The 14,041-nt window shown below is 37.4% G+C and overlaps 1 long non-coding RNA gene across 1 annotated transcript; it reads right to left on the reverse strand.

Moving 5' to 3' along the window:
• Positions 1-11,674: 11,674 nt before the first annotated feature.
• Positions 11,675-12,774, reverse strand: LOC118562856. Its single transcript, XR_004930840.1, has 3 exons — positions 12,757-12,774; positions 12,602-12,670; positions 11,675-11,774 (listed from the first exon to the last, which is right to left on the reverse strand). It is a non-coding gene; the product is annotated as an uncharacterized LOC118562856 (long non-coding RNA).
• Between the last annotated feature and the right edge of the window lie 1,267 nt (positions 12,775-14,041).

A 14,041-nucleotide genomic window follows, 5' to 3' on the forward strand; every position in this document is an offset into this window, starting at 1 on the left:
TGTCCTTTCCTCATGAGGTGCAAGTGGACTGCTGAATCTTGCCCCAAGCTGCTGGCTCTCATGTGCTGCCCCACGAGTAGGAATCTGTGTTTGACCACATACACAGTGCTGCTTAGCTGTAGTTTTGATGTTCTGTCTTTGGGACAGGACAGTGACAGGTGGGTCATTGATTTGCATCTGACTTGAAATGTGTCTCGGAGGATAAGACCCCATGTGGTTAAAAAATGTGTTAACAAAATTTAAACAATTTAAAATGTCAAAATACATTTGGTTTGTTTGGTATATTAAATTGGGTTTAAACTGTTTAAATAATTAGGGGTTAAATTTAAATAATCTAAGTCAATGTCAATCTCTAAATATGGGATCTCTGTCTGTCTGGGCATAATAGAATAATCTGGCTGGCATGACTTTTGAGCTCAGGTGCTTTGCTCCTATATGTGAATTTCTGGATTCAGCAAGTAGCCATGAGGAATTTACCCAGTAATCTGGAGATAACACCTTCCCCGCTGCAGCTGAAGGAAATGGAGTGAGAGACTGCTTTCAATGGATCCAGGCTGGTGATCCTGCTTCCAGTCACCAGCCCGAGACCACACCTCTCTTTCATTTCTGGCTTGATCAGCCTTCTTGCTACCGAGGATGCTGGCATTCACCTCCCATCTACAGTCCAGACCCGCCGTCTCATCAGCCTGTTTCCACACTTAAACCACAGTTTGCTTCTGACCGCGTTTCTGATCGTCCAGACTCGCTGTTCATATCGGGACCTAGCAGTAGGAAGATGAATTTGTTTGAGAACCTTTCCCAGAAATCAGAAAAGGATTTGTGCTGCTCTGGATCTTTTGGAGTTTCCTAAATTGTTTAAAGGGTTAAAATTATTGAATTAACTGAGACACTTTGGTGCAATTAAATTGGGTGAAAGTGTTTTAATATTCTTAGTGAACATAAATATCTGAATTTGACAAAATCTTAGTAATTATGAAAAGTTTAGTCATGTTTAATGACAGAAAGTAAAAAAGGTGACTATTTCCAAATATTTGAGGTATTTGCTGGTAAAATATTTCAAATAAATAACACATTTACATTTCTATCAGCATATTGTTTGAAACCTGTAAAGATTTTATTTTCAAATAAAATAAAATATATTTTTTTACGCTAAACACTTCAGGCCATGACTCTTGAACTGTTGAACAACGAACAAGGTTCAGGGGGACACTGATAACAGCATCACCAGTCTCTGCGTCAGTTTCTCTGATAATATTCTTGCTTAATGTGAAAAAAAAATCTTTATGCACTCACTAGCTGCTGCTCATTCTTTCCGTCCACTCACCAGGCCTCGTCACTTTGGAGGTTTCCAAAAGTTTGAGTCACAACAGAAAATAAAAAGCAGTTCACTGACACTGATTGACGTCATTGTGTGTACTCAGGTCTGAAGTCAAACAAGCAGATTACCAAATATACAAAGAACACGTGAGCAGCAAGCCTCTTTTCAAGGTTGCATTTTTTATTCTCAATCCAAAGACAACCACAAAGGAAGAAGCATTACAATCTTAGTGTTGAGCATTTATTTATTATTACAAAAATCAACTTTCTTAGTGATAAACAGACATGACTGCACAATGAGATGTGTTGTGTAATAAATCTATTTAAGCTCAAGCTCAAGACAGGTTGTTTCCACAAAACTGTAACAATTGTCTTTCTCTAAACATATTTCTCTAAACATATTTTCTTGGTCTCTGTGACCAAGATCGTCACCACATGGACAAATCAGAAGTCCTGGATGCTCCTTGACCTTGTTAGGATAATGCAGACATTCTCACTAAACTCAATGATTGGTTTGGTTGGTTTGAAGTTCTCAACAGCACCCCTGTGGAGAAATCCACATCTCACCCAGATGAACAGGGTCTAAAACTTGAGACAGCTGACGTCCAGAGAACGCTGATAAGTCTAAACACACGGAAAGCAGCAGTCCCTGACATAAGGAACCCCTTGCTGGCCCATGCTGTCATCCCATCCTGCTTCAAGACTGCAATCATCATACCAATGTCCAAAATCCCCACAATTTCATCACTGAATGATTACTGCCTTATCACACTCACTCTGATCATGATGAAGTCCTCTGAGGGGCTGGTGAAGGACCACATCATATCTGCACGCAAAATGATTGTAAGCCTGACATCCACTCTGAATTTATCCTAGAAATATTTAGGGCAAATTGGTTAATTTATATGTGAAGTAGGGAATTTTCACAAAAGGTCTCCTTTACTTTTATTACAGACAACCTCCAAGGAGTGATGACACTTTATGATGTAAAGTCTAAATTAATCTCCTATGTGGAGAAAATAGAGGGCTTCCTTAATTTGCTACCCTCGCCAGCCTGCTAAAAGCTCCATGTAAAACAGCACAACAAGCTTTGATTCAAACTTACCAGTCTGAAAATGCCACACACACGTATGGGAATATGGCGTCGAAAGTGAGCTTTGAACTCACAAAGAGACGCCGAATGGCCTGAATAGGCCGGAGATCCGAGTTTTTTCGCTTTGATACAACAATGGAAAACTGAATAGTCTCAACGCATTGTCCTTTTACCCTGAGGCGATCGTGTGAATTAGTGTGACAGTTAATGACACCGCATGTTTGCACCATAATTTGAACTTAAAAAAAACAAGATCAGAAAACAAAGACAGCGTTGTGGATGAAGATGGTGTAAACAAACAGAAGCCTGTTTCCAGATGCACGGGTATGCCCGAATGCAGTGCGGTTGTTACGTCACCCTTTCAGGCCCTATTGTCTTACACATAACTTTTCTCTATATAAAAATAAAATTTTTGGTGTGCTGCTACATTCCTGATAAATGACAAATACTTATATTTATAATGTTTGTCTTTTGTCTTCTATTTATACTCTATGTTGCAACAAAATTTTCCTGAAATGTGCATTCTGAATTTGCAGTTGAATGACAATAAAATCTGTCTAAGTCTAAAGCCTAAGTCTATCATTTAATTGCGTTGTGAAATCAGCCAACAGGAAAATAACGTAAGATCAGATCCAAGGCTGATCGAAGGCCACAATAAATGTAAGGGACTGTTGCAGTCATCCCTTCCATGTGACAGTTCTCACTGCAGGGGCCCACTGTATAAAGCCCCCCTGGTCACACTACAATCTGCTTAGCAGCATTGGGGAGATCACTCTCATTTCTTTGGCTGTGGACCCTCGAGGAGAGAGTTCTACACTGGGGAGAAGAGCCACCCTTGCTGGCCACATGAGGTTCACAGACTCACAAACGTGTTCAACTGGGAATTAAGCTAAATCTGCATTCTGTCTTCTGCATAACCAGACGCCGGAGTAAAGAATCCCGTCTATACCGTAAGCAGCCTTGTGATTTTTCTCAGCTGTTGCAGGAAAGCTGAGTATTAGGCCGTGGGCCAGAATCTGTTGAATTACTTTTCGTATGAACAGTTTGGGGGCAACTTTCTTGCAATTGGATCAGTTGGTACAGATTGCTGTGATCTGAAAACAATGTTTCTGCGTTTTCCCTTGCACATTAATTAATTACAGTCAATTAAAGATATTGGTAGTTTGACTTCTGACCAATAGGTGGCTACAAGTAAGATAATCACCATTTCATTGCTTTTATCCAAGTGGATTTGACCACAATACCAAAATAGAATCATTTTGGCTGATAATTATAAAAGGTTTTATAATGAAATTACTGTTAGATGTATACCCGAAATGCAATTTTTTAATTTAGTTTTAATTTCTTCCACTAGACGGCCCCTGGTTCTGAATTACTGTCAGGATTTCAACACAAAAAGACATGGCACATTAATTAAATTTAGCAGGATCTATTTCATAGATGTAACTGAGATCTATATTTTGTTATTCCATGGGAAAAAATGTAGATTTCTTTCTTTAAAAATGGCCCTCTTTCACTATTAACCCAGCACATGGCTCCACTACAAGTAGCTAGCTATTATAGTCATATAGAAGGGACACATGGTCATGGATTTATAATATATGCCCTTAATAACAATTAAATTCAATCCAAAAAATATAATGAATGAAATGCCTACCTTCAGCACTTTCCAAATGTTGTACTTTCGATTGAGTGATAGCATGGCGTGTTAGTTCGGGATCTGGCTCTTTTTTTGGAGTCCTGTTGACTTTTGGCTTTCTCAGCTTCAATCCGTGTGCGGGCTCTCCCAATTTTGGTTTTATTTGTGTATTTTGTGTAGCACTTCCTGTGGTATCCTAGCTCAGCAGGTCTTGGTCATATCACAGTAAATTGGGCAAAGAACGGGGCTATTTCTTTTCCTTGCCATTAAGATCTATTCAGAACTGGCAGCATTCAATAAATCTCTACCAAGTGGCCCCAGAAAATGGTATTATTGGGCTTTCTTCGTCTGGAAACAGATGCATACAACTCCTCATGGGTGTAACCATGATGAACTGGTTGAACTCATTGGCTGAACAGCAAAACTCAAATCTCGTGACCTCTTGGACCGGTTTATATTTTTTATTGGCTGTAACTTATTAATGTGCAAGTGAAAACGTCAGAACATAGGTTTTTTTTTTTAGATCATTGCAATCTGTAGCAACTGATCCAAGTGCAAGAAAGTTGCCCCCGAGTAGTTCATACGGAAGTTCTTAAGGAGACGTCCTACAGATTCTGGCCCACGGTCTATATACTGCAGCCTCCAGGTAATAAACACAGCCACGACACGAAGGCCGTATGGAGGTCCCCTAAGCTGGAAAGGCCGTCCAAAGAGCCCATGCTTTGGCCCCCCATCATAGGCCAAGTGCAGATCACAGGAGCCGTGGACGCACATCCCAGGCCGGGCCTTATGAGGAATTTCCTTCGAGCTAGCCGCCTGCTCGCTGCTCAGATAACCAGCCTTCACCCAGGCCCTACTTCTTCCAACTGGATGCCCAAAGTCAACCGAACTGACACAGAGGCACAGACAGGTGTGGCAGAGTTAGGCAAGGAAGGTCAAATAATTTATTTAAATTGGTTTGTACTGTTTTGTTTTAAACTTTGACAGAAGTAAAATGTCCTGGAGCTTATAGTTTAGCTTCCGCTAACCTATAACATTCTGGAAACTAAGCTTTGCTGATGTGTTTGAGTGTGTTTTTACTGTTATAACAAACTTTTTCTCCATAAGGGTTTTATACACCAATGGCATATAAATATTTGCATTATCCATTCTGTTCATTATGACCAAAATATTATTTAAAAGTCTTTTGAATTAGTGCTGAATGTCCGCTAGCATAGGGCTATTAGTATCCTGGGTAACATTAGTGCTACTGCCCTAGTAAATGGAACTACAGATTGTTTTAAACATAATGTTTCTCTTCGTTTCACTCCGCCATCGTTCGATGGTGCTATGAGCATTAGTACATCCTTAATAGAAAAGATTCATGTCAATTTAATGGTGTTTTGTGTTACCTTAGGATTACCCCTCAAGCTAACCTAACTTCATGGAGGAATAATTACATAAATAAAATCAAGGGTCCTAAAGATATTGATATTTACTGAGCAAATCACTCTTTAAAATGTTATTTTCTTGAAAAATGTTGTTTAACTCAGGATTTGCATTGTGAATGGGTAGAAACACAAATCAAATGTTGTTCTAGCTAATTTAACCTCGTTCCATATTCTTTAAGATGAATTTTGGTTCTCTTGGATCTGAATCCTTCTGATGTTTTCAACTATTTTAAATGTAATTTTGTTTCTTTTGTGTGTACATAGTTCCTTAGCATCTTTTTTATCTTAATTTTGCTTAGTAGTTTTAGTTAAGTTTCACTAGCCTCGTAGAGGGAATTTATTGACTGAGATATAGTGTTAATTCAGATAAACAGCATTCTATTGTGATGTTCTTCGGATGTTAATTTTATTTCTGTTAATAAATTCTTGTACTTGAAGAGAGGTTGACACTCCTTTATTCTATATGTGTGCAGAGTTTGCTGTTAAAAGAACGCCAGCGCTCGAATTAGCCTTTAAACTATTGTCCTGATATCAGGTCTTGAGATGATATTCACTGGACAATACGTAACAGACAGAGAGTTATTTATTAAACATTAAATGACTTTAAAACTGTATGTAATTGCACAACACCATAAAACAGTAACAATAATTCATTAAACATTGTACTATAACATTAAACTTCAAAATGGATATAGGGATCCCATAATCATTGGCTGTATAGTTGATTATCCAGGAGCCATGATGTTATTGGAGACCCATATGTGGTTATATCTTCTGATATTTCTTGCTAGTCATGAATGGCTTTGCCTGAAAATGAGTGCTGAGCCAATGTACTCTGTTTGAAAAGATACAGTATGGTCCCTTCTCATGGTAGCTCTGGTGGTCACCAGAGCACTTGTCACACTGTTGACAATTTCTTCAAGGGGAGGAGGGTTACGACCATGTAAGATTTTAAACACCGGAGATGTGAAAGCATTCTCATCTTTTTCCTACTAAACAATTGATGTTTTGCCAAAATATTGCAGTGATTATATTTATTCATTGTTATGTGCAGTGATGATATGTATTTTATCTAAGATATTTATCTAATATATTTAGTTTTTTTGTACATTTTCTCTACAAGCTTCAGGGTTGATGAGTTAGCCTGAGAGAAGTATTCATTTGTCAGCTATAATTTGTCTTGGAGCTGCTTGCATACAATTTATTCTTTAAGAAATTCCAACAATGCATAATCAGATTAATTTGTAGGCACTGTACCAGATCAACTATTTGACATCAGATTTTTAAAGTGATGTGTAAATGAGATGAACAACAAGAATCACAATTGCAGACATCATTCTTCTGCGAGTGCCTTTCAAGCATACCCTTTCAACAGAGAAAAAGCTACCAAGGGAGCTGAATATCACAAAGAACTTATCTCAGGGTGAAGGAAAAAAAATGTGTTTGAATAATGAAAATAGTACCCCATTGCCACTTTAAACCTTAGTGCTCTATTTGGGTACTGGTTTTCTCTGGTAAAATTTATTGGCTGTCATCCATGTGGGGACAGACAATTTTTCAATTATTGGGATCTGGAGACTTGAAAACAGATAAACCAGAAAGGCACACTCAATTAAACAAAATACGTGGGATGGAAACTTCTTTTATTCTGTGAGTTTCTCCCACAGTTGACCTATCTCCTTACACCCCACATATCGGTGGCATCCTCCTCTGCCACGGCAACCATGGGATGCATATCCTTTTCCCTGTACTATTGAATCTTTTAAAAAGTCCTCCTTTTTCTTTTGTTTAACTTCTTTTGTCTACATACCCACTGTCCCTCATCTGTACAATGTAACTGCTGTTTAAAAATTTAAAAAAACGGACAAAGTTAAACTTTAATATGGCATTCCAAGAAAATATGGACATATCCCTTGCTGGTGTACAGCTATTGTACTGCTTAGGAAGGCCCCAGTGATCATAGGTTAAAAGGTTGGTTATTGTGTTTTATTTATTTTACAACCTTCACCACTCGCTGGCCTGCTTCCTTTTGCTTGCAGCACACGGCTGGGTCTGTGACTGGAATCAAAGACTCTCCTCACTTGATTATATAAGGCCACTGCTGCTAGTAATCAACCTCTCTGAACCTTCCTACAGCAGCAAAGCCTGACTACATTCTTGGCACTCCTTTTGGACCTGAGGGTATATTTGCAAGTAACCTATAATGAGAATAATCTTTTGTAAATAGAAAGATATTCACCAATCTAAAAATCATTAAGATTCCTCTGTATTGGAATATTAATGTTGTTTCTCGTTTGTAATGACCAAAAGTCATGGCAAGTTGGAAAATAAATGCATTTAAAAATGCAAATTGATGTTGGTCTTTAAACACTCATTCTGAATCCGAATACCTTCTGCTAGCAGTTTCATCTTGTTAAAAGGGAGACGTTCCTCTCCACTGTCATTACAAGCTTGCTCAGGATGAGGAATCCTTGCAAGTTCAAGAATCAGATACTGGCCTTCTTCCTACAGATAACTTCTTACTGACTAGCATTTTATGATCAACTGAATCTTATTTAGAGTCTTATTTAGAGTTGTGCATTGTGACCCAGAAATTTGTAAGAACGGTCACTGTACAATTTGCGTGATGTTTAAATGTTCTGAGGAAGCCAGTTTTGTTTTTACAGTAGGACATTTTGTCACATCCACAATTTCTTCTAAGCTAAAGGGATAAAAAACAGAAAAAACAATCATACTTAAAAGCCATAACCAGACACAGATCTCTGTATGTACAACCAGACACAGAGATAATATCAACCACTGAGTCGTATAAATTGGCTTTATTAAACATTAGATCTCTGGAAAATCATTTTTAATGAATGACTTCTTTTCTGACCACATTCTTGAGGTTATGTTTTTAACAGAAACATGGTTACATTAATTTAACGAGGCACCTATTCTGAGTCAATGCCTCCAAACTACAAACAAGAGGTGCATACGAACTGTGTGACACACTTGAGAAATTTTGGTTTAACTCAACATCTTAAACAACGAACACAAAAACAGGGACATATCCTAGACTTGATCATCAATAAGGGTCTAAACATTTGTGATCCGCCACAGCAAAAGGAAGAACAGGTAGGCAGAGCACAAACAGAAAAATTTGAAAAACCTTCAGTTTTTGAGAAAATAGGGGTTTTAATTTTATTCTAAAGAAAGTTTGAGGCCTGTTTTGTTTGCAGATTGCCAACTTTCATTCATATCTTTTTTATGATTTGATTTCCACAAGTTTGACTTAATTGGAAAGCTTGGAGTCCAATTTTTCTGAGTCTGTAAATAACTCAAAATGGAGACTGGCTCCTGGTTTTGTTGTGGCCAGTCACATTTCTAAAGCCAATGTAACTGATGTTGCCCTATCTGATCACTTTTCTGTTTTATTTGAAAGCATCATTTCCAATCGCTCAGTTAGCCAAAGGGACATCATCAAAAACAGATATTTAAGCCTACTCATCTAATTCCACTTTGTCCTCTAACTCATTAGATGTCTAAAGTTTCAGACATGACTGCATTGCTCTAATTAAAGTAAAGGTTGTTTATAGGAAGAAGAAATCTCAGTGAAACGTCCTCCAGCAGTTAGAAGTGAAAAAGGGAGTGTCGAAAAGATGAACGCAAGTGGAGCAACACTAAACTCCAGGTTCACTCAGAATGACTTCTATAAAGAGATACTTTACAGATATAACCTACAGCTGAAAAATGCTAATTAATCTTTCTTCTCAGAAATCATCAGCAAAAACATTAATAGTGCTCATACCTTATTTGCCACAGTCAGAAGTTTAATAAACTCACCTGTGACTGTGGCATCTGAACTCCACTCCACCAGGGCCTGCAATGAATTTGGTGCCCCAGCAGTTTTCTGCATGCTAAAATCAATCATACAGTTGTTTCTTTTTGCCCAGCAACCAAATCCACTGTAAGAAATCTAGGAGTTACATTTTAGGCTTCATTAGGCTTCAATTTGCACATTTGATTCATTTATCATTCATGTTTGTTTTATTCAAAAACATCTCTAAAATATGGGCCATGGTCTCTCCCCATATGGAAAAGATATAGATAAATCTTGTAAGGTTTCTATCTGTATTGTCTGAAACTTGTATGTAATGCATATGAGAGTGAAACCAGATATAAAATCTATAGAAAAATTGTATAAAAGGGAAATTATATGATTTGGGTACTTCTAAGAACAATATATGACAGTAACTCCGCATACAATATCCTTATAAGAAAAATTGAGTATCAAATTTATATAAGTCAGACAAACATAAGTGATGCTAAGCTATTGTAAGTAACATAGAAAACACTTACAGAATTTACTTTTGTTGACACAACTATAAGAGATTAAACTAAGAATCAATATAATACAACAATAAAATTAAGGAAAGATCACAAATTCACTAAAAGATGAAAAAAATAATAATAATGGACAGTTGAAATATTTCTAAGTTTAGCATTTTTGCATATAGCCATGCATCATATTCCTATTATTATTCTATGAACATAACCTTTCTCCTGAAAGGTAATGTTAGTTGACATTTAAAGAACTAATATACCCCAATAAATATGAAAAATGATTAAATAAACATAGAATATTTTCAAAATCCTTCTGAAATGTATTGAAAATAAATAAAAGTAGAAATAAATATTTGTAGAAATTGTTTTTAATTTTGCACAAAATCAGCAGATAACAAGTTGCACATTAAAATGTAGAAAAAGACACTAAGATTTTTGTCCTTACATGACCCAAATTCATTATGACAGTGCTTTAAGAATTTTTTAACCAACACATCACTATTCTTTTTGCAACGACACTGAAATACATAATGTTGATAATACGCATAATATTGCAAAATGTTTCAAATGTTAGACAAACATTTACTTCTCAGCACAGCAAAGCAAAATCAATAACTCCAACTGCAGTTAAGATTTAATAATTTACAGTAATATGTGTTCAATAGCTGACATACAATCGAGCTGGACTGTGGACACTGTATGTACATACAGGGTTTAACTATCTCTGTGACATTTATAGCTTTGTAAAAGCCAGTGGGAAAGTGAACAGTTGACATTAAGCTCAGTTCAGTTCGGATAAGAGAACCTCTGGCTAACTTCTGCACTGTGCAATTACCATATCTTCCAATGGCATATAGACACTGATCACCCATGTCAACAAAGTGGGAGACGGCAAAAATGGGACCATCCCATTGATTAGATCAAACAATCGTAAATCTGCTAGAGGAGATGAACCCTTTATGCCCAATATAGTCTTCTGTTCTATTTCAGCTATTTTTCCTATTTCTACTGTGGTTTTATGATTTCTATCACTTGGCTTTTCATCAGGACATGCGTAAACCCTTGTATTTCCTTTCCCTTTTCTTATTTGCATTCCAGGGTGAAGGCAAGCTCCACAGCCAAACTCACCATTGAACTGCTTAAAGTTCTGTAGCAGTGGCCTTGCTACTGCATCACACACACAACACAAAGTGTGCACTTTTATGTGTCTCAATGACTGGTCACGAGGATCCTGCCACTCAAAACCAGCTTGAGAAAGATTTGTACACTCCTCAACAAATGGTTTAAAGAAGCAAGCCATGTCTGGCTTCTTGGATCCAAACCATAAGGCACATAAAACTACATGTTTATCTCTACTTTCGGGTGGTATCTCATTAACACAACACAATATTGGCCAGATGCTAAATTTGGAGGACTGAAAAACTGGTACACCATCAGAATTGAATGTGAGCGATAGAAAATCCTCTTTGCTGTTAGACTTTAAGGTCTGATACAAGCTGCCATCACATATGTCCTTTATGACATGCCTCCCACTGACATCTGCACGAAAACATAAATCATGCATACCATGGTTCTCAAGAATATCTTTCAGCTGATCCTTTAATGGTATACTAATGAAAAAATGGCCGTCCTCTAAACTGGCTTGCACTGTAGTGGATAAGGAACATGGCACACATGTGAGCATTTCCTCTGGAGTCTGTGAAGAACCAGTGTACTTAGTACAGACTTTACAGTAATGATGTTGCTCAAACTGCTTAGTAATATCAGCAAATGGTTTCTCCAGAAAATACTTGCTTCTTGGAACTGCAGTGGTCCCAGCAGAATGCAACTTCAGCAGTTTCAGAAGGTCCTCCATTAACACTCCTGTAGTGTTGTGCCTCAGTGCAAACGAAAGAATCGAGATGATGCTTTGCTCTTCTGTTAGTCCGTGGGAGGAGTGGACATCACATTTTTCTTGAGGACAATTCTCCTAAATGGGTGAAAAAGCACTGTGTTACAACTGAGCATTTCACTTCACATTTTGATTTAATTGTTTTTTTCCACATAAACTAAGTATTAGGTCAGTAAAACTCACATTGCAATAACTTTTTTGTTTTTACCTTATGTTACAACACATACACAACATAACTTCACTGAATGTAAGCAGAGAATTTTGAGACAGTTCAAGAGATGTTTATAAAATGTAAACAGCTCTGTAAAGCATTTAAAGCTACCAATCTTAATCAAGGATGAAAACAAAAGGCAATAAAAAATGTATGTACATTCACTAGAGTTCCCTCCCAGGATTTTAGATTATCCTGCAGTCCTCCTTCCCTCTACCACTTACTGTTGTTCATATCAAGCAATCTGCAAGTTACTCTATTCAACTAGAGGTAAAATCAGTTGTGTAAAGATCCAGTGTAAAAGATGTTACCGTGTAATTTTTAATATTTTGATCATTCATATCATAGTGCACTGAAAAATATAATCAATTCTTAATATATTTTAATAATACACTTCCTATAGCCTATGTAGACTACTTTTAAGAAGTGAAAAATACAAACAACATTAGATAAAGTTGGCCAGACCACAGCCTCACAAATGTGATGTCATCTCTAAGCTGTGATTGTCTCTCCAAGAAACTTCAGTATAATGCAGAGTGGCGTGTATAGAATGAAAGATATGAGCATAAAATGAATGTGTACTTGTAGAACAGTGTGCAAAAATGCATTGCTGTCTCAGGAGATATTAAAGCAACATTTTGGGCTCCAATGATTAATGAATCAATCCTACAATGTAATTAACCTTAAATCTCACCTGTACCACTGTAGAAGATTCTGCTCTTTGATCTTGTCTTTGTGTAGCACTAGCATCTTCATTGTTGTCCTGAGAAGGATACAAATAAACCACTTGTTACAGGGAAAGACTGATGGAAGGGGAACTGATTATTTGACATTGAAGTTTTGTCTTACCTCTGTACTTGCAAGTACTGGCTGACTGTAGTCTTCCTCACTTTCCTAAGAATAACATGAAAGAACAGACAAGTTACTGCAATTTAAGAATGATAAACACATGAAAAGTTTTGTCTGAAGTTTTGCCTCACCTGTGCCACTTTGAGAGGTCCTGCAATCAGGTCACTTCTTCGGGTGGCATCTTCACTATCCTGAGAGGAACATGAATCAATTAGTGAATAGATAAATGAATTACAGATGTAACAGATATGATCTAATACGAGCACTGGGATTGACTTTGACAATTCACACAGTGCAGAAGAGACTTCGTATGCAGTGCACATGCAACGAGAATGAAAGTAAAACTGCCGAATCTCCTCATTGTCAAAGACAAAGAGAATTTCTCTTTTGGAAGGGCGGGGGGGTCTTACCCTTGGACCTGTGAGACGAGTTTCTGCTCTCAGTTCTCTCTGGGTATAATCTTCGTCACCTTCCTTTAAATCATACAAATAACTCGTTTCAGACTTCACACAGCTAAGACATGAAGGACAAATGAGTAAATTGCACTCACGTGTTGTTGCGTAATATTCTCCCCAATGTCAGTGAAAGCTTGGTTGATTTTTCTAATAAAACAATGAGCAGCAAGTTACAGTTCACCGCTTTCAGTCACTGACTGTGACCAAAGTCCAAAAAAGACTGTGGTTGAACTTAAGCGACAGATCCAAGACCTGAAAGAAGAGAATGCCAAACTGAGGGAGTTGCTTGTAGAAGGTATCACTCTTTAAATAATTACAAAACTAATATACTTTAAGAGGTCACTTGTTTAAACAATGAGTGTAACACCTTTCATCTCTGTTTTACTGTGTACAGATGTGCCCGAACTCATGAAGACTATGAAAAATGTGATTGATTTAGCTGACCCTCTTAAGAGATCAAGTTTTGAGCTCCCCCAGAGTTCTACACAGTCCAGGCCGGGTTCATCATCTGATGATTCACAGATGCCCATTTCCAAATCTGTTCCATCTGTCTCATCAGAGTCTGTCACTCCATCTACAAGAGAGTCCCAGTCTCCAAAGGTATTTTTAAAGGATAAATAAGGTGCATAAATTGGATCTACTGTCTATCAGGAACATTTTTAATTGATACAGGACCAGTCAAAGGCTTGGACACACTTTCTCATTAGATTTAATGGGGAAACATGTCCATACTTACTGGTACTGTACATGTGACAGATTTAATTAGCTTTTCATGCATTACAGCCTTAGAGAGATTTCCTACCAACCCCCAAAGATTTACTAATCCAACA

Source organism: Fundulus heteroclitus, chromosome 1 (genome assembly GCF_011125445.2).
Source record: "Fundulus heteroclitus isolate FHET01 chromosome 1, MU-UCD_Fhet_4.1, whole genome shotgun sequence".
NCBI lineage: Eukaryota > Metazoa > Chordata > Actinopteri > Cyprinodontiformes > Fundulidae > Fundulus > Fundulus heteroclitus.